The 21509-nt window shown below is 33.1% G+C and overlaps 1 protein-coding gene across 1 annotated transcript in view; it reads right to left on the minus strand.

Moving 5' to 3' along the window:
* Nucleotides 1-21509, minus strand: part of LOC123701395 — a 122425-nt gene that overhangs the window by 61313 nt on the left and 39603 nt on the right. Inside the window, exon 2 of the mRNA XM_045648848.1 lies at nt 3844-3905. The gene's annotated coding sequence lies outside the window, so the exon portion shown is untranslated. The remainder of the gene's footprint in view (nt 1-3843; nt 3906-21509) is intronic.

A 21509-nucleotide genomic window follows, 5' to 3' on the forward strand; every position in this document is an offset into this window, starting at 1 on the left:
CATATTGTATAAGGTTTCTAGGTATGGAAGATAAGCCTGCAACAGATATTTATAATAACCCAAAAGGCTTAAACAATATCGACCTATTTCTTAAAAATCTGCCTTATTAATGAATTTTTTTGAATAATTAATGTTCAAATCTGCTTATTAAAATTGATTTCCAGTGTTATCTATTACCTATTGAAAGAAACGATAAGAATTTTTACAAACAACGCATTGACGTTAACTTACATGAGCCTGAATAATTTGGCAGATGTTTAACAGGATTTTTAATTTAGCACTTTATTACCACCACTTTGTTTATTAGAAGACAAGATACACTGCACTTAATTTTAGAGAACAACATCATTTAATCATGAACTAAGATTCTCAATATAAGTACTTACGAAAAGTACACCAGCTCAGGTGTTCCCGGGCTTGCAAAATGTGCTTTTAATACAAAAAGCCGTATTTATGGGGCTTCTTGAGCACCTTTGAAAGACTAAAAGCAATTTCGCTATAATGATGTCACGTTCTTGTATAATCGTTTTAAAATTATTGGAATTGATTTTGTTTGTACGCTAATTGGGTGAAAATGGAAACTGGAAAGTGAGACCAATTAAATTGTTTGCAGTGAGAGAGCTTTTGGTTAAGGTGTTTAGTAGGATCGTAAAAGAAAGACTACATGTAATGTTCTTTTATTAGATTAAGTTTAGCAGCAATATCTAGACTAGGTGGTAGGACTTATAGGTGATATTATAGAGCTGTCAGCTGCCAACTTTGTTTTTTTGTTTGTTTGAACGCGCTAATCTCAGGAATTGCTCGTTCGAATTGAAAATTATTCCTATGTTGAATAGTAAATTTATTGGAAACGGTTAAAAGCTATAAATAACAACACGCTACAAGCCTACGATAAATAGTGATAAAAAAGCCAAAGCTAGTTGATATGTAATTTAAATTCGCCCTGAACCTTGGTCCTTGACGAATGATTATAATATCCGACTAATATTATAAATGCGAAAGTTTTAGGATGTGTGTGTGAGTGTGTGTGTGTTTGTTACTCTTTCACGCAAATACTACTGAACCGATTACAATGAAATTTATTTTGGGGTTTCATCCCGGAAATCCCACAGCAACGGGAACTATGCGGGTCTTTCTTTCAAAACGCGGGCGAAGCCGCGGTCGGAATGCTAGTAATTCATAATTCTTTATGTACGATAAACATGGTTGTTATTACTTGTATATCACTTCACTTCCCTTCATATACGAAACTCTACACTTAATTACTTGAAACCAAATATCCAATCCAAAAATAAATAAATCGATAACCATTTAAAAACAGAACCTCATTTTTTCGAGTAAATGAAACCCTCTACAACCAAACGAACCGGGTCATGTACAAAGGAATTTAGATTTAATACATAAATTAATATATATCAATACAACATCTGCAATAGCAAGTTGTTGATACAGATGTAACGAAATTCCTAGATCGGACGACCTCGGCTGATTGGAACTTAAGGTAGTGTCAAACAGACTGCGACACGATGCGAATTCGATTGCGATGCGATGCGAATATTTAAAAGAGATTTTGTTGTTTTAATAATTTAATTATTGTACGCAATGTATAAACTTGAATACATTTAATGCTATTTAGGAATATGCCTGAGCAAAATAGGTTACATATTCTTTGTCTCTCGATTTCTATATTATTAACTGAAATTTCTAGGTAAACTTCTTTAACCGACTTCCTTAGCTGCTCTAAGGTACCTTTTATGAATACAGAAAGGAAAAATAAAAAAAGTCTATAGTCCACTGAAACATACTCGTCAACACTACTAATAAACAGAAGAATAACACCAACATTTTAATAATTCCATAAGGCATATTTATGTATGAAGCAGGCTTTATATGTAGGTCATCGACAATTTCCCGTATCGAGTGTTCGTCATCGAATATTTATATACGAGATTGTAACACCGATGTATTTTCTTTGCAATATATTCTTTGTGGCTCAGTGGTTAAGGCCTCTGAATTGGGAAAGTCGAAGATTCGAGAGGCTAGTGTGTAAAAACTAAAAACTAAAAAGTAAAAAACCTAATGACATTTAAATAAGATTTATTAGTACCTATATGAAATATCGGGCATATTACGATTGAAAAAATATCCATACAGTAGTATGTAGGTAATCTGTTTCTTTGATTAATTTTATAGTGACTATCTGTGTAGTATAATAATTAATCAGACCTTCTCAAGTAATTAATACATATTATGGAACTAGCGGTCCGCCCCGGCTTCGCCCGTGGTACATGTTTACGTTTTCTCTACATAAGAACCATCCTCGTACTTCATTTAATATAATATAAAAAGAATTATCGAAATCGGTTCAGCCGTTCTCGAGTTATGCGCTTACCAACACATTTTGTGATTCATTTTTATATATATAAGATAAAATCCGCTATTCTAACGTAAGGTTTCCAACGCTTCTAGAAATGTTATAAAATGTCAATAAATCACAAATAAATAATCGAAAATGAGCGAACACTTTACAATGAAAATGTACTATTTCTCTAAAAGCAAATTTTAATTAAAATCAATTTATTCATAGGCCTTTTGTATATTAATTTCAATTTACTTGGCGCTGTTGTATATTTTATTGCGTTTCATTTTAGCTAAACTACTATGATAAAATATACTTTGTTGCTATAGAAAATAATTTAACAATAAACAAAAAATTATATTTCCTAGTAATGCTCACACAAACAGACGAATAAAATGAACATGCTCATACACTGTAAGTGTTTATAGTAATTATAGTAAGTTAAAAACTTAATTGAGCTGATTACCTTGTGCTCTGGTTGCCTTTAAGAGATCACTACTAAGTGATAAGGCAGCCAAATACACTAAATTGTTCCTTGCTTTTATTTATTTAAGACTGTTTAGTTGTATTAAAGAGTAAAATAAATAAAATAATAAATACCAAAACTAGTTTAATCATTTTCGCGTAACACACAAACAAACAAAAAGTATTATTCTTGTGTAAACGCCGCCTTACACTATGAAATTCAAATGATACTGAATTATCTCAAGTTTCTCCCGCTCTAGAAATCTTCGTTGAATAAATTAAGAGAGAAAAACGTTTTCTTGTTAATACAATCACATCGAATTACGCCAAATACGGTTCTACTGTAAATAAATAAATATGGATACTTGGATATTTCGTACAATGTTTTCATGAATTTATTCATTCATTTATTCAAACATGCTTTGTATGAAACTAAGCGAAGTTACTATGTTAGTGAATTACCAATAAATAAAGATGCTTGATCGCAAATAAAAGTAAAGCTTAAAAAACTAAAACCCGACTACTAAAACACGCTCTACAAAATACGAAAAAAGAAAATAGTCACTGCTGATGGAGAAGGATAGTCGATAGACGTGATCGTATGCCAATTTGATTTGATTTTATTAGTATAATGAATCTGCTTCTGCTACAAAAGGCTTTCCTTTAAACAAATCTATATCATATTGTAGTGATTTATGCCAGCAAACAGGAACAAGTTTTTTCATATCGTGAAACATTTGGTTTAGAAACCAAATGTACCTAATACAGGAAAGGTACAAACAATAGGATAAGACTAATATGTTCGATTTTAATATTTAGAAATTAAAGATTTTCAACGGATTTTTAACGCGATTTATTTATTATATTATTGGCGTGGTCACGGCAAGTGTCCTCGTGATCCCCCTGTAAAGTGTGAGAAACGTAATTCGCGTAAAAAATCCGTAAAAAGTATTTATTCTAAAAGAACTAAACAGGTGCACTTCCGCGTTACATAACTAGTCAATACAAATAATACATACCCTTGTACTCAGGGGTGTGTTGTGACGCCGGCAGCCATAGCGACCGGCGGCCCCGACGCGGCCTGGAACAAATTAACACTCATTATTGATAGGAATATTTATTTGTGGTACTCGTGAGAACTGTAAAATAGCCTTACAAAAAGTAATAACTAATAATGATAAATTAATAACTATAAGATATGGCTCTGGAACAAATAACACTCATTAGAAATATTTATTTGTAGTACTCATAAGACCTAAGGCTTCGCCCGCGTTTTTTTTTTAAGAAAAAATCGCATAGTTTCCGTTCCCACGGGATTTCCGGGATAAAACCTATCCTATGTGTTAATCAAGATTACCCCCTATATGTGTGCTAAATTTCATAGTAATCGGTTCAGTAGTATTTGCTTAAAAGAGTAACAAACATACACACACATCCATCCTCACAAACATTCGCATTTATAATATTAGTAGGAAATCTGTTCAGCAGATTAAGCCTTTAGAGTCACGAACAAACAGATTAACTGAGCATTTATAATAATAGATATTGATTAGCTTTGCACTTGACCACTTCATGTATTCATGTAGTAATGTTAGAGAATTCTAAGAAAGATAAACAAAAATTTAGAAATCTAGGTGCAATAGTTGCAAATATTCCACCCCTATGGGAATAGACAAAATGTACCAATGAATAGTAGAAAATAACAGTACTAAAACCGAATTATTTACTAACATATCCATTAAGTAACATAAACAATTTTGTTTGTGTATTCATGGATCCGTCGGGAACCTCTTTCCTTGAAGCGTCGATAGATATCCCGTGGGAAATATTAGAAACAGTCAGCATATAAATATTATCTAAATCTAAATATTACTGTTTCTAGTAGAGATTGCTACTTGGTGATAAATCCCACTTTCTGCACAGAATCAGAAGTTAAACTTTAATAAATAATAGGTATTGTAATTGGATTCGTTAGTTGGCTAAGTGAGTACTTGTGCGAAATATTCTTGCACCTTTTTTTTAAGTGGGGAAATCTAGCTACATTATTAGCTTAGAAATACTGGTGATTAAAGCGCGTGAATCCACACGACCCGACTAGCATACATTTTAAAGTAAACTCAAGTTTATTTCCAAAGAAGTCTTGACTTGAGAGCAACTCAATTCTCTAGAGTCTCCATTGTGTTTATACCAACCAAAATATAAGGCCGAATCCCAAATAAATTTATTCAAGAACAAATTTATTCCAATTTTGTTGTGGTTTGAATTAATTTTATGATTTTATTTATTTTATATACATTTACGAGTTGTTTAAGTATTTTTTGCTTTTTTATTTTTTTATTTCTAGCAACACGCTTTCTCTGTGCGCCTACGTTACAATTATTATGCCAGAAATAATATTATAGTATACTAGCGGTCCGCCCCGGCTTCGCCCGTTATATTTCATTTATTCACGTTTTCTCTACATAAGAACCATCCTCTAACTTCAAGGAATATTATAAAAAAAGAATTAACGAAATCGGTTAAGCTGTTCTCAAGTTATGCGCTTACCAACACATTTTGGGATTCATTTTTATATTATACATAGAAGAAGATAGATTATTCTTGATAATAATAGGACCCTTGACAGTCGTTTCTTGAAAGCATCGTGAAAGGTATTTTAAGCTACTGTTTAATTTTAATAATATGGTTGTACATTCAAAGAGTTATCGATATAACGGAATTGAAACGCTATTTATCAAATTATGTATTTAATCCGTCTTCTTCGAATACTTATTAGGGTCAACAATTTGCTCCCAAATTATAAAAAAGGAAGAAAATTCTAAGAAAAAGAAAATCAATTAGGTAATAACATCGACGGAATGTTTAAGGGCTTCCTTAAAATATCTTCAAAATTACTAATACAGGGAAATACGTAAAATAACGTAACAAAAGGATTGGTATTTAATGGCATATACATATAAATGTGCCGCCTGCCTGGCGGACCTTTCTTTTGTTGTGTAAACTAACATTTATGTTTGTAAATAGTAAAGGGCACTGGCTATATAATAGATCCGCTTTCGCTTCGCTTCGCTTCACATTCATAATACGTTGCTGAAGGTTCTCAGTTCTCATTATGAATTTTAATATTCCCGTCTTTTGGCAACTTAATTATAACATTTTGTAACGTAACGTTGTACTATGTAACTTTACAGTTTACAGTAAGAAAGGGTTAGGCGGGCAGACATCCATACTTTCCATACTTAATAATTTAATATTATAAATGCGTGATAACAGACAAACAGAGAGAGTTACTTATCTCTCTCTGTCTGTCTGTTACTCAATCACGCCTCAACTACAGAACCAATTTTCATGAAATTTGGTATGGAAATATTTTGATATCCGAGTAAGGACATAGGCTACTTTTTATCCCGGGAAAATGTCTCAATCCCGGAAATCCCACGGGAACGGGAACTATGCGGGTTTTTCTTTGACTGCAGCGCGGGCGAAGCTGCGGGGGGAAAGCTAGTTCTCAATAAATCTAACTAAACAATTAAAGGTCGGTTTACACAGTTCAATATCCTAATAACAATCGATACACAAGGTAAAGTTCAATGTCTAGACGCAAAAACTGCGCGGAAACCTTGGTGCACGCTATTGTGCGCTTGCGCATTTAAACCGTTTTTATTATGATAATGTTTGAGATTTATTGCGTATTGATACGATTCCTGTTAACGGATTTACTTTTTTTGTAGAAAGTTGTAGCATGTTGATGAAGTGTCAATTATATCGGCTATCAACAACACTAATCAACTTTTTATCGGCAGCTTTAGGAGCATTCATACGGAAAAATAATCATAAATCGTATATAATGTAACTAGCTTACCGCCCGCGGCTTCGCCCGCTTTGTCTAAAACCTAATAAATTATATACTAAAACCTTCTTCTTGAATCACTGTCTATTAAAAAAAACCGCATCAAAATCCGTTGCATAGTTTTAAAGATTTAAGCATACAAAGCTGGGACATATGGAAATAGGGACAGAGAAAGCGACTTTGTTTTATACTATGTAGTGATGATATACAGGGTGTCCCAGAAGTCGACGTCAAGTCGAAATTTTCTGAAAGGTTATGCCACACCAGTTATCAGAAAAATTGAAAAAAAAATCTAAGTCATGTATTTTTGAAGTTATGGATTTTTTTAATTAATTCCAGAAAATGTAAACAGACTTTGTTTATCAAAAAAAATTTTATGGCCGATCTAAGATATAATGGAGTAAGTGTTATACCACGTTAGAATTCTTATTAAATGCGCTATCTTTTAAAGCTACTTGCCAAACTGGAGTAGTACATTTTTTTTTCAGGACGATCAGTTGAAATAGTGCGAAAAATTAATTTTGAAAACTTGTACGGTATAAAATAACATTTTCCTACAAGTTGGAGTGATCGGCACAGGGTTTAGGATCACAGGTTACATAAAGCACTATTCGGGATGACGTAAGAGAAAAAAAATTTGCAAAAAGTAAATATTTGTAGCAACAGGAATGAAAAAACTGTCACATGGTGTACATTTTCTGGAATTAAATAAAAAAATCCATAACTTCAAAAATACATGACTTAGATTTTTTTTCAATTTTTCTGTTAACTGGTGTGGCATTACCTTTCAGAAAATTTCGGCTTGACGTCGACTTCTGGGACACCCTGTATACATTCAATTGAGTAATTAAATTTGAAATAGTCATATTACAAAGAAATAAGGTATAACGAACAGCATGAAAGCAGTTTGTCAGACATATACAGTATAGTAGGTACCTATATCTTTTCAGGTAAAAAATTGTACAGTTTACTTTTTATTTATTTTAACTAATTCAATTAGCTTTAAATTAATATAATCCTTATTATTACCAAAGTATAACATAATATTATAAGCAGTAGTTTACTTAAGACCCATACCTTAATCATAACACCATCACGAAACAAATAAAATTTGAATCAACCACGCGTGCACCCTATCGATCGCTGGGCCAAGATTGATGCTATTTTAAGATCAGGATAAGCATTCCAGCCCGGCTCAGTTATATTTAAGGACTTAGTGCATAGTCTTAGGTTACTCACCTATGTTTGAAGTGGTTGATATATTAGGAATATTGATTGGGTGTATAAATATAAAGGTTTATGAATTGGGGTTTGGAATGTATTATATACTCACTTAAATAAATTACTTGAAATTTCAAACACTTTATTCATAAAATAACTAACCTTATTTAATAACTAGCTTCCGCCCGCGACTCCGTCCGCGCGGTTGTCGGTCTTTGCGTGGATGGTTTATTTCTCCATTTTGAGTAACTCGGACAATGACATCTTATAAATATTTATTGGACCCAAATACGGCTAGGTCTATAATAATACGCAACGTGTGTTCGCGGTACCTACTACAGAACAACGTCTATGGATAACTGAAAAATTGAGATTAATTTTTTTTCTACGTATTTTTCCAGGATAAAAAGTATCCTATTTTACGCCCAGGATAATAAGGTATAATTATACCAAGTTTCATCGAAATCGAACCGGTAGTTTTCACGTGATGTCTTCACATACAGACAGACAGACAGACAGACAGACAGACAGACAGACAAAAATTTTTTTAATCACATATTTGGGTTTGGTATCGATCCAGTAACACCCCCTGCTAGTTACTTTTTCAATATTTTCAATGTACAGAATTGACCCTTCTACAGATTTATTATATGTACTTATAGATTAATCACTTCAAAATCAATCCAACAACCAATGTTTATCGAAATTATCCCAATGGATTCTACACATAAGAACTGACATGTTACATACTTATTCATTTAAAAAGTAAAGCCATGATCCAATTGCAAATATTATTTCGTTCATAGAAAGCAATAAAAACATCTCAGACGTACCATCAACATTATAGTCACTATCGAACTCACTCCCTCTAACATAATGACCAGAGATTTTAACCACTGTACCGCTAGTAACATCAACTAAAATACACATAAAGTGTCAAAATAATGAGTTAAAAACTTGAATTACACGTATAATTGCAGTTCGAAGGTGAACAATTACGTAGCAATTCGAACAATAAGAGTTACGGAGTGACCTCAATGTGGGAATGGGCACAATTTGATATACTTAATGATATTTTACTGTGGTAAAGCTTGTAGATTTGGTGATGGTAATGTTTGGTACTGGAATATTTTAGATGTATTGGGAGCCTTTGTGATGGTGATTAGAGCAGGTAATCTACGATTCCAATTTGATAATATTAGCTAATATTCACAAAGATACTAGTCTGTATTTTGAAAAGAATTCGATTCTTTACAGATAAAGATTGAAGTCCCATTTTCCATTGTATAGCATGGGGAAAATTCCACTAATGGATTTTATTTACAAGCAAATTTCAGCCTTCCATACCATAAAATACGGAACACCACCTGATAATTTGGATTCAGTTAAAATGTCGAAATTTAGGGCGGCGTTAAGAATTTAAGGAAATTTGAGAAGCGGCAGCCGTCGCCATAATTAGAAAATCTTCATCTCCTCAAAATAGGAGATGTCTTGACTAATTTTAGTTCACTTTAAAGCGACGTCGCTTTAACGATATTTACTTCAAGTGACTTATGAGATTATTTAACATTCTTCACTTTAAAGTGCTTTTGTAAACTGGGGCAAGATGCCACTAATATTTTGAGTGGAATATACAAGTCTGTCTATATGTTGCTCAATGTATCCGTTTTGTTAAACAGTGTGAAAAAGCCTGTATAATATTGTATATTCCTGTTTTGCCCACCGCTATTAGGATGTGAATAAGTTTGTGTTATTTATGCCTTCATGTTTTACTTCTTGACTAAAAGACATCGTACATATTCCTGACATAAAGAAGCAAGTTTCTAATATGTAATTCTGACCTAAATACTAAATAACTGACATAAATAACATTCTTTCTTATAAAATTGTTGCTTGCGAAGAGCAATATAACATTAAAATTGCGCTTATTTTACATTATTTCAATCAAAAGCCATTTCATCTGTCACCGGAACACGCTTCGCTGAATAGATATCCGTTATTGTATATTTAATTTTATATTCATTCGTAATCGGCAGTAGACACTGGGAATGAATAATTTACTAAATCCTGTATTGATTTCAAGGCATTTGTATCAGAACGAAATGGATATTCGGAATTTTAAAGTAACAATTTATTAGATTTAAATGTTTTTTTTTAATAGTTGTAGACTTTTTAAAGAACAATCAGTCGCCATGATAATCAAATCGGCATCAATGGTAAGAACAGCTATAATTGTTAACAGACTCTATTATAATAATTATCATGAGCCTTAAGTTAAAATTGGTCAGAATAAACTCAACAATAATATAAGGGAAACTACATGAAAAAGCAAGCAATATAGCCTTATTGCCTAGATTTTCCATAGGCCCGGATATTTTATGATTTTAAAGTCAAATGACTGCGAAACGTTCCCAATAAAGGCCTGTGACAACTTTATTGGATTTTTAAGCCCTTCTTTGAGACGACATTTATTTTATAACGAGAATTTCCTGATAAGCTTTCTTCACCCAGTTTTGCTTGCGCGCTTGAAGTTATCACGGTAAACATTCCAACAAATTTTATCTAAGTGAACAAATTTAACCCTTAAATTGATTTCGTCCGTTTTAAAGGACATAGTATTTACACACATGCTGGCGCTGTTATGGCAGACCTAAGCTTCGCTAATCGGTATATTGGGAAGGGACTAGCTATGTCCTTTGCGTACATGCAGGTTTTTTTACCAAAGCCATGTACAGTCGCGAATGGTGACCATTTGAAAATTGCAAAAAACGGATCTCTTGACTCTTCTGATAAAATTGATAATAACTGTAAGTATTTTGGCTATTTTGCTTATAATGTTATATTATTAGTTAGAATACGATTGTAAGTATAGTATTTTGACATAATTTTTACATATTTTACAATATTTGGTATACAAATATTAGTTTATATACGATGTCCCATAAAACGGACGTTGACAACTTGGAGTATATACTAGGGTATTCTTCACGTGTCCTATGTAACGGACGTTGCCAATAAGGCCCTCCATTTTCAACGGAATCATTTTGATATATTTTTCTCTATTTTTATTATATTTTACAGGAGCATGACTTGGCAATCAATAAAAAATTCCCTCGCTACCTCTGGCGGAAGCTGAAGAGTCTGGTGTTGAGTTGAGATGTCGATTTCGAAGGAAATGTAGACCTACAGGAGTGATTTCACTATGATAATTATAGTGTCAATCATTTACCCCCAGCACCATACCTTCGGAATTATACGACATATTGATTTGAGACACAATGAAGACCCAAAAAGTCAGAAATTTTACCATCAACAAAATATTATTGTTGCAGAATTACAGCCATTACATGAGGTGCGAGATGAATCTTCCCTACTTCTCAGTAGTTCTTCAGCCACATCATCATTCAATAGTTTGAAAATTTAAATAATAATACCTTACAAATTAAAAAACTGGCAGAAAATGGATATAATATAATATGCCAAAGAATCAAAAAAAAGCGATTTTGTTCGTTTTGGTACTTCAGGCATGGTATACGACTTCTTTGCATACGATGAAGCAAACACATTTCAATCTGTACGATATAAGAAATGGGAAGAGGACTTTCTTGGTGTATTAGATAAGTTCTCAGGCTATGTAATACTATTTCTATTCCAATTCTTAGCATATTCTTACGCTGTGATTTTTAGTAGTGTCGTTTTTTAAAATCCATTATTTTTAACGATATCGTTAAAGTTTTAACCAACATTTTAATACAGATGTTTGAAAAGTATATTCTAGATCGTCCATAATTATAATTTGATAATAATTTTGAATTACAGAGCTGAAAAAGTACATTGTATTCATGTACCACGGTTGCAGGAATAATGTGCAATGTCCGTTATATGTAACGGTTCGAACATGTACATATAATTGGCAATGTCCGTATTATGTGACATAGTGAAAACAATAGAAAAAATTGAAATTTTTGTTTTTTTTTTTCATTTTCCTCTTTTCTATCCTAATTCCAATACATCCTCCAAATTTGGACATTATAAACACAAGTTATCTAGGGGTGACAATTTAAGGGTTAATATATTTTTACGATTCATAATTCATTGAAAATATTGAAGGACATAGGGACGGTTAGGCAGCGACAGCGATTTGTTTAACACTATGTAGTGAAGTAATAAGACATTTATTTAATATCCCAAAAATAAAGTTGAGAATTAACCAGAAGTCATTATAAACGTACTTAATACCTATATATACAAATAAAACTGCGCAGTAAAAGGTAATCGAATATTTTAAGCCTTGTTTTATTTTGAATCAAACCCCATTCCTGTTAACTGTAAAGCCGAGTGAATACGTGCTTACCCACTGTGCATGATATTCATCACTTCATCACCCACATTTTACATGCTTTCTTTAGCTTCACCTGTATGTATGTATCGGATTCATTTAGACTAAATGGACAATTTAATTCAAACTTTGTACACTTATCAAGGATGGGTGGCAATATAATAATTAGTAATTACAGTGCCTTATATTTTTATAGTGCATAATTATTTTCTAATGAACTGATTTATTATTATTGTATGTACAAGTATTACTTATCTATATATAATTATAAATTCATTCATAAACATAGTTTTTTCAGGCATTTACAATTGCATATATTTCGTGAATCATTTTTAAAATCAAGCATGTCCACTCAATCGAATAAAATTAGATAGTTCTTGCCACTTAAGAAGAGACCATAATATAAACACACAAAGTACAAACGAAAATAAATACATTGGTATTACACCCTCCTCAGTTTTTACTTTTTAGCGCAGTCAATAATAATTTACAGACTAAACACGTAATTCCCATAAAGTTTAAAAGTTATCCATTGCACAGTCAGTAAGAGATTCCTTCCACGAACACTCAATAAATCAATAATGTTGTGTGTTTGTATGAGTCATCGAACTTTAGTAATTTTATCCAGGCTTAATTAAGGAGTTAGCGCAACTAAGGTATCGAACTTTCAGTGTTTAAAAGTTTGTATTATCAAAGTTTAAAGATACGTGTGTTTAATAAGTATAGAGAAATATTGCACAAAGTCAGTATCTAAATTTTATACAATGTTTTAGTTGTAATGTCTTGGATATATTATGAGCCACCATAAGGCCACAATATAACATGAGTCGGTGTTTAACTATGAGTATTTATTTTACAAGACTGTCGATTTTATATCATAAAACATTAATATTAGTTTCAAATTATAAAGATAAAATCATTTCGATTTATAAATAAGATATGATTTTGCAATGGTTTGCAACATCATCCATAACTTTAAATCGAGAATGGTTCCACCATAGTATCCATATACCCAATTACCAAATTAGTTAATTATTCAAAGATTTATGTGGGTATAATAATGCAACTTAATTGCCTACAATTATTGCACACTTCTACACTGAAGTTAGTCTCACTCATTCCATCCTTATCTAACACATTACAAATCATATCTCCATCTCCTTTCGCAACTCACTTCGGAGCTGTTTGTTTGTGTTGTTTTAAGAAGTACTATTTCGGTTTTCTAATCGTAAAAGGGCTTATTTCGAAACGTCAAATTAGCGGCGCCCACGCCGCGTGGGTTTTGACGATTTACAATACGAACAGATTTCATTTATTCTCGTTTTTATGGTCGTGACAGATATAGGTTATGTCGTTCCCACAGTACAGTTAGTTTTCTGTTCAATGATTTACAGCCTTGATGAACTTTGTTGCACTTATCTAACTGATGCATGCGAGTTTTCACTATGTATCTTATTTAGTTTGTACTAGCTGTGCCCCGCGGTTTCACCCGCGTCACGCGTGGCTCCGCTTCTGTTGTTCTTAACGTGATGATATATAGCCTATAGCCTTTTCCGATAAATGGGCTATCTAACACCGAAAGAATTTTTCAAATGGGATCAGTAGTTCCTGAAATTAACATTTTGTGAAGAAAAGCATTAATGAAGCGCATTATTCCACATTCATATTTATTTTACTGGCTATTTTTATGGATCTAATTTATTATAGTAAAAAAACACTTGTTCTTAAAAAAGCACTTTTCATACCTTTTGCATGATACATTTAATTTCCTAACACAATAAAGAAAAAGCGAAAAGCCATACTAAAGATATTATCTAAATATAAGTATGAATTACACCGTAATTTGGCCGCAAATTTGATTATGACAAATTCAATTAGGTTTGCGTCGTAATGTGATTAGTGTCGTAAAATCACCTTTTTCATTAACGTCATGACTTCGCATACCTTCATATGATGATATTTATTAATTAGCATATAAGTAATTATAATGTAAATCAATCCTAGCTATTTTAAACGTGTGTGTGTAAGGATGGATGTTTGTTACTCTTTCTCTGAAAAAATACAAAACGAATTTTACTAAATTTTGTGAGCTCGTACATTTTATCCATTGTCATAGATCCATTATTTATAAATCTCGAATAACAAATACACACGAATAAAAGAATTAAACATAGCATACAGTACAATCCTACATGAATTAATTGATCTTAGTAATTTTTTTCCTTCAAAATTCACTTCTGATCGTTAGAAACCTCTTTATTTCTAAATTCCATAACACAGAAGCCTAACCTAGGTCATCCATACCTTTTAGTATGCAAATAAAAGGTCTAGGTCATACTACTTTACATTGTTTACTATTTGAAGGTTACCAGGAGAGGCAGGAAGTGGGAGCAGTGTAGTTAACTATTGTATGTTGTGATTGTTAATGAAATAATATGTTTTTGCAGGTACTATACTAGCTGAATCAGTTTGATTGTGTTTTTGAAAAGATAAAAATTCCGTAGTTCTTATTAGAAATTGATGTACTATTTTTAGTGCAAAATATTTTTCGTCTGTGTAAATTAATAAATAAAATAAGTATAATTCTTGTGCTATGACAGAGAAGTCGCAAGATGAAGTACCTAACTAAGTAGGTATTAAGATAAAATAAACGTCTTTATGATGACAAAAACGGCTGATCAAATCTCATTAAAAATTTGTAATAGAGATAGTTTATTTAATTTTACCCACCATGCGAGACAAACCGCGATACAAACAAATTAGTGAAATTTTAAATAATGACAGTCCATAAAAATTTCCCCTGAAATCTCGCAAAGCCGCGGTTAAATCAATTTTTTCATCAAATAATAACAATTATATAATTGATATCTTCGGGGAGCAAATATCAAATGAATTCCCCTTTCGAGGGGTCTGAACGGATTTCCCTGTTGTTATTCGCGTCAATTGATTTGTCACTGACGAGGTTTCAACCGCGCCAAGGGCGTTGTTTATCAATTTTATGTGATACTTTTTTATGAAAATTATTAAAATGTATAACTACCAAGTGAAAAAAAGACCTTGAAAAGGCTAATGATAATGAATGAGAATGAAAGATCGGATTCTTGAAAGAAATTTGAGAATAAATAATTTCCTATATAAAATTTTTTTCTTTTACAAATATCCGAAAAATGTGATAATCTTTTTTTTACATTTACCTACAACGGAGCAATAGACAAGATTTCATGCAAAAGAATCCAGGCACTTGAAATGTACAACATTACCAAGAAAAAATTTTAATTGGAGCAGAAAATATTTATTATAACTTTTATAATGATGCGTTTGTGGACTCGTGAGAGCGACCTACACGTGCAAGTCTTGTAGCGACAGCAAAATCATTTTATTGCAATTTTTTTATTCAAAAAATAACAAATGACTGTATAAGTTTTTAAATAATCTTACTGGATATAAGGATTGCTGGCTGATTTTTGATAAAAAATTAACTCATGTTTTTGAAATAAGACGTATTTTGCACTACAACACATTTTATTGTGTCAATAGTCAATACACACTGCAGGTTAAAGGCAATAATCTAATAAATCGTTACGTTATTAAACTTGAGAGAAAACGTTACGATAATTTATATTTCTATGCACTCATTGCTGACCTTACAACTCACAAAGCTTATAACTCAAAGAAACGTACGTGTAAGGCACATTCTCATTGTCTTCATTTATTATGCCTTTGTGTATGAGAAATTAATTATTTCTGACCCATAGTGTTTCTGAAGACTATTATATACTTCGATGATTATTAGGCAAAGCTTGCTAATGGATATGTTTACGAACTTCTCATAAAATCTAATCATAAGTTTAATGATCTTTTGTTTTCGATAACACGAGAGATATCTTTATATATGTATTCATACAGAATAAATTTAATGACATGTGAGATGGAAACGTTGTTATAAAATAAGTACCTAGGCGACCTAACTTAGGCTACCTATTCTTTAGGTACCCTAAGTTTTCATTGAAAGAAAATCATCGGTAGAAAACCACTTTATTCTTACGTGTCAAAGCTTTTACTTTTTGTACATGAAAATAACATTCAAAAAACATATGATACTTATCACTGTGTAGTGATCTCTACCAGACAACCACGGAAGGAAAGGTTAAATACCTTACAGAATAGGTCTACAATCTTTACTTCTTTAGGACTACTCTGTGTAAGAAGTCCTTTATTTATCTACAATAATCTAGCCATCTAGGTACATATATCCTAGACATGCACTTGACAGAGTAAGGAACACATGCAAGTCGCAGGAGCACCCTTAACCCATATCCGCATCCTTCACGTATAATCTTGTGATCATAGGCACAGGATACCCTACCTACAATATTTTTTAATTCTTACTAATATTATCCTACTAATATTATAAATGCGAAAGTTTGTGTGTATGAAAATACTACTGAACCGATTTCAATGAAATTTGGTATGTAGGTAGCTGAAGACCCAAAATAAGACATAGGCTACTTTTTATCCCGGAAATCCCACAGGAACGGGAACTATGCGGGTTTTTCCACAGAACATATAAAGAGGTTTTTTTCTTTGAAAACGTGGGCGAAGTGGCGGGTGGAAATCTAGTTATTTATAAAAGTATGAAAGTGTGGTTATGCGTCTTTCTTTCGCGTCGCAACGGCAGTCGTTATAGTAGATTTTTGTGTAGTTGATTAGCTACTTTTTATCGCCGGGAAACTTTATCCCCTAGGGAATTTACTTTAGCGACATTACTTTACATTTTTTTTTTCATTATAAGATAATCAACAATTTCTAATAGCAGAGAGCTTTACAACATTGCTACGTATTTGCTTCGTTGTTGTTTTTTTAGTTAATAATTCTACTCCGCGCCAAATGAATATTGAAACACCCCCACCAAATATGAAACAAAATATTACAGAGCAGCAGACAAATTATAATTTCAAAAACATAAGGATATGCTGATAAAGAAAGCAATTTTACTAAACATCACAATATTTTATTTACTTGAAACCAATATATTCAAAACAATTTTTATTTTATTTATACCACGTCCGCATATTTCAAAGTGAATTTAAATCGAATCTTCGAACAATTTTCTATGATATGAGCATTCCTTGATCCTTCCAACGCGACGGCCACGTCTATAAAAGTGATGACGTCACATTACTTACTATATCTACAGTATGTTGTTTGAAAACAATAAATATATTTATGCAATGATTCTAATGCGTAAGTTCATCCACAGTTTGAATCTAAATGAATATCTACTTTTAAAAAGCGACAAAATAAATAAAACTAAAATCGTATTGCTACAACAATGTTTAATATTTACATTTAAAGAAACACAAAAACACTTATTTGAATAAATAAATAAAATTAATTTATTTCAGGCCACATAGTCCATATTATAGTAAAATCTTATCCTAGTGTTAGTTTTACAATTACCTATTACCTACATACATTTTTTTCTACAGCTTAACTCAAAAACTCAATGTTTGCTAATGATATTATCAAAATATGTAATTTAAAACCTTTAAAACAATATTTGAATTTTTACTTACCTATGCTAAAAAAATCTTTTAAGAGCAGTGGTGGCTCAGTGGTGAGACCTCGGACTTCGAATCGACAAGTCCGTGGTTCGAGACCAGGCGAGCGCGCAGGAAATAAATTGATTTTTCAATTTATCTGCGCATGTTTTTTTTTTTTTTTTTTTTTTTTTTTTTATCGTTAAAGCGGGCAAACGAGCAGGCGGGTCACCTGATGGAAAGTGATGCCCGCCGCCCATAAGCATTCGCGATGTTAGGGTCACCGCGAATGTGTTGCCGGCCTTTGAGATATGAATATGCCCTTTTCTTAAAGGTTTCCCCGTCAAATCCGTTTGGGAACACAGAAGAAGGTAAGTCGTTCCATAAGGTCGTTGTTCTCGGTAAAAAATGCCGAGAAAAGCGCACTGTGGTGGACCGCCATGCATCTAGGTGGTGAGGGTGGAATTTTAATTTGTGGCGAGAAGTACGGTTGTGGAACTCGGCAGCCGGAATAAGATCAAAAAGTTCCTCAGAACAAACCCCGTTATAGATCCGGTAGAACACGCAAAGTGACGCAACGTCTCTCCGTAGTGAGAGTGGATCCAGCGAATCGGTAAGCACAGGATCGTCAATGATTCGGACGGCTCGTCGCTGAACGCGGTCTAATGGTAGGAGCTGGTATTGGGGCGCTCCGGCCCAGAGGTGAGAGCAGTATTCCATATGGGGCCTGACTTGTGCCTTATATAGCTGTAGACGATGAGCAGGCGTGAAATACCGTCTCGCCCTGGCGAGCACCCCGAGTTTTTTCGAAGCTACTTTAGCTTTGTCCTCCAAGAAACCGCGAAACTGGACATCGGACGTAATTTCGACCCCAAGAATTCCGACGCTAGGTTTGACAGTTAGGGGAGTGTTCTGAAACCGAATGGAAACGGCAAACGGACTTTTCTTGGCGGTAAACGCGCATACCTGTGTCTTGGTCGGATTGAAAACAACTAAGTTTGATTGGCCCCATGTCGAGATTTTCTCGAGGGTGTTCTCAATATTAGACACAAGGTTGTTTCGATACAGGTTAGTTTGTTCCTGGGAGGTTTTTGCTTGGCCAGTGTAATAGGCATCAACAGTGCTGTCATCCGCATAACAATGAACGCTGCGTATTTGCAACATATCATTGAAATGCAGAAGAAACAACGTAGGCGATATTACACTACCTTGCGGGACACCAGCATTAATAGGCATGGGTTTGGAGCAATATCCATCGACAACGACTTTGATGCTACGTGCCTTAAGAAAACTAGCTGCCCAATTGCAAAACCTCTGCGGTAGCCCATATGACGGGAGTTTGGAAAGAAGCCCCTTGTTGTAACATCACCACTGCTCGAACGGTGAAGGAAAACATCGTGAGGAAACCGACATGTCGAAGAATTAAAAAGTTCGACGACATGTGTCATCCGCCAACCCGCACTTGGCCAGCGTGGTGGATTATGGCCTGTACCCTCATAGGAGGCCCGTGTCCCAGCAGTGGGAACGTATATGGGCTGATGATGATGATGCTAAAAAAATCTTTTAAGCTATTGCATAGCTTCTATCGCGGGCCTTGAGCGCGGGGACCGAATCCAGAAATTGCGTAACGAACAACCTCACGCTCCCCTCTCCGATGGGCACGGAGGTGTGGCTTGAAGGCATGCTAAGCAATAGCTTTACCGCGGCTGTCCCCGAGTGCCACACGTCTTTTTTCTCATTATCGCATAAAAATCATTTACCCTAAATAATGTGTTTACATTATGTTATTTTCTATTTTATTTATACCACGTCCGCATGATGTTTATCAAGGAAGTCTACTATATACTACATATATGTATCTACCTATTTAGCCCTGTGATTTAGCCTACAACTCTAACAATTTATTTAAATATCTATATGTTTGTGTTTCGTGTTTTTGCTTCCTGTCCTCTTGTTTCATTTCCAATATCCATGCATATTTTAATATCTAATATTTAAACTCCACCTGCTTTATCCGACGAAATTTAATGGGAGGTAGTTACGATTTTCCAGAAATAATCACCCTGTATACAGTTGGGTTCGCCTCGAGTATACTTGGTAACCTAACGATGCTTCAATATACGAATATTCCATAATCTTACTGGAATTCTCGAGATAAAAATATGCCTGAGAGATTTCAGGCGAATGTAATTTGTAGTCTTATTTTACAGTAATAAATATAATTTTACTTTAACATTATTTTTATGCAACTTGGGAGTCTTTAACTCTGCTATTTGAATGACTTTTCCACAAGACAAATTATGGAAACTAACTTTTCCATTTTAATATTATTATTGCTTATTATTTCGATTGTAAGGAAGGCTTTAGCACTTTTTTAATTTACGCAAATTTTGTTAAGAATAAAATACCTATTTTCTACCTAGATTTTAACATTAAAAATAAATAAAATTTTATAGAATACAAACAGCTTTGTACATCTCTAGCTAAATCCTTATTAGATTAATGAAATCGCGAAACTCATACCTTATTTAATTACTTCCCTGAGTCTTAGTTGGAATCCCTCTAATCCTGCCAAAATGAAGGCGCATTTTTACCCAGGACAACCGAAATGTACTATAAATTTCAATTAAGGTTTCCGCGGTGTTAAAAAGAAAATTTTAATTTCCTGTGAAAACCCAAGAATCGTGCAATACTCGAAACAAATAGATACCTACATGTATATTTTAATAAAAAAAGAGACTGGAGCAAGCCAGGTACCTATACTTACCATGTCCAAAATAAAAGTATCCGAAGATATTACTTATTATTTGTAACAAGATGGCTATAGTATTTATAGAGTACTAGCATTCCGCTCGCGGCTTCGCCCGCGTTCTCTAAAACCTAATAAATTATATATTATGTACTAAAACCTTCCTCTTGAATCACTCTATCTATTTAAAAAAACGCATCAAAATCCGTTGCGTAGTTATAAAGATCTTTACCTAGTGATGTATTTCATTTTCATATATGACATAAAATATTTATTATTGTTTTTTTTATCAAGAATTCTAACTATTTAACGCCTAGAAGCGGAAGCTTCCTTTTTAAAAGCGCATTGTTCTTCTCAAAATGGCCGAATGTTTTGCCCAGAGTCACGTTTTATTTGGAAACAACGCTGTAGCTGGAAAATTGATATTTCTGTAGACTCGTATTGATGGAGATACAAAGAGTTTAGACTGAAAGTTTTGCTGGTTAAGCAAATGGAGCGGTCAAAATATTGATGGGTAAGTACATGGTATTTATCTCATAGTTATAAGACAAGAGTCGTTAAACGTTCCTAGTAAAGCTTGATCAGATGGTTAGATACCCACCAAACAAACAAAAACAATAAAATCATATTAAAGTAAACAATTTCGAGATACCTAATATAAAAATCATTTACCTATCGTAATATTTTACTGAAAGTAAAATATGATTTGATTCAAAACATTGATATTTAATGCCGCAATTATTATGCGTGCCTTTTTGTATCAATTTTAATTGAATATTGGATTGCCTTCGTAGATTTTCCTCAAACAAACACACTAAACATCTACTTACGACTACGTAAATTATATAATAAAAACGTTTGTAACAAATACATAATAAATCCAACAATGTATGTACTACAATCGAAATCATAAAACATTAAATACAATGGAGATTTCACTCCTTTTGATAGAGATTGGCTGAATTTTAGCTACCTATTGTTATAAA

This window comes from Colias croceus, chromosome 21, assembly GCF_905220415.1.
Source record: "Colias croceus chromosome 21, ilColCroc2.1".
Lineage (NCBI taxonomy): Eukaryota > Metazoa > Arthropoda > Insecta > Lepidoptera > Pieridae > Colias > Colias croceus.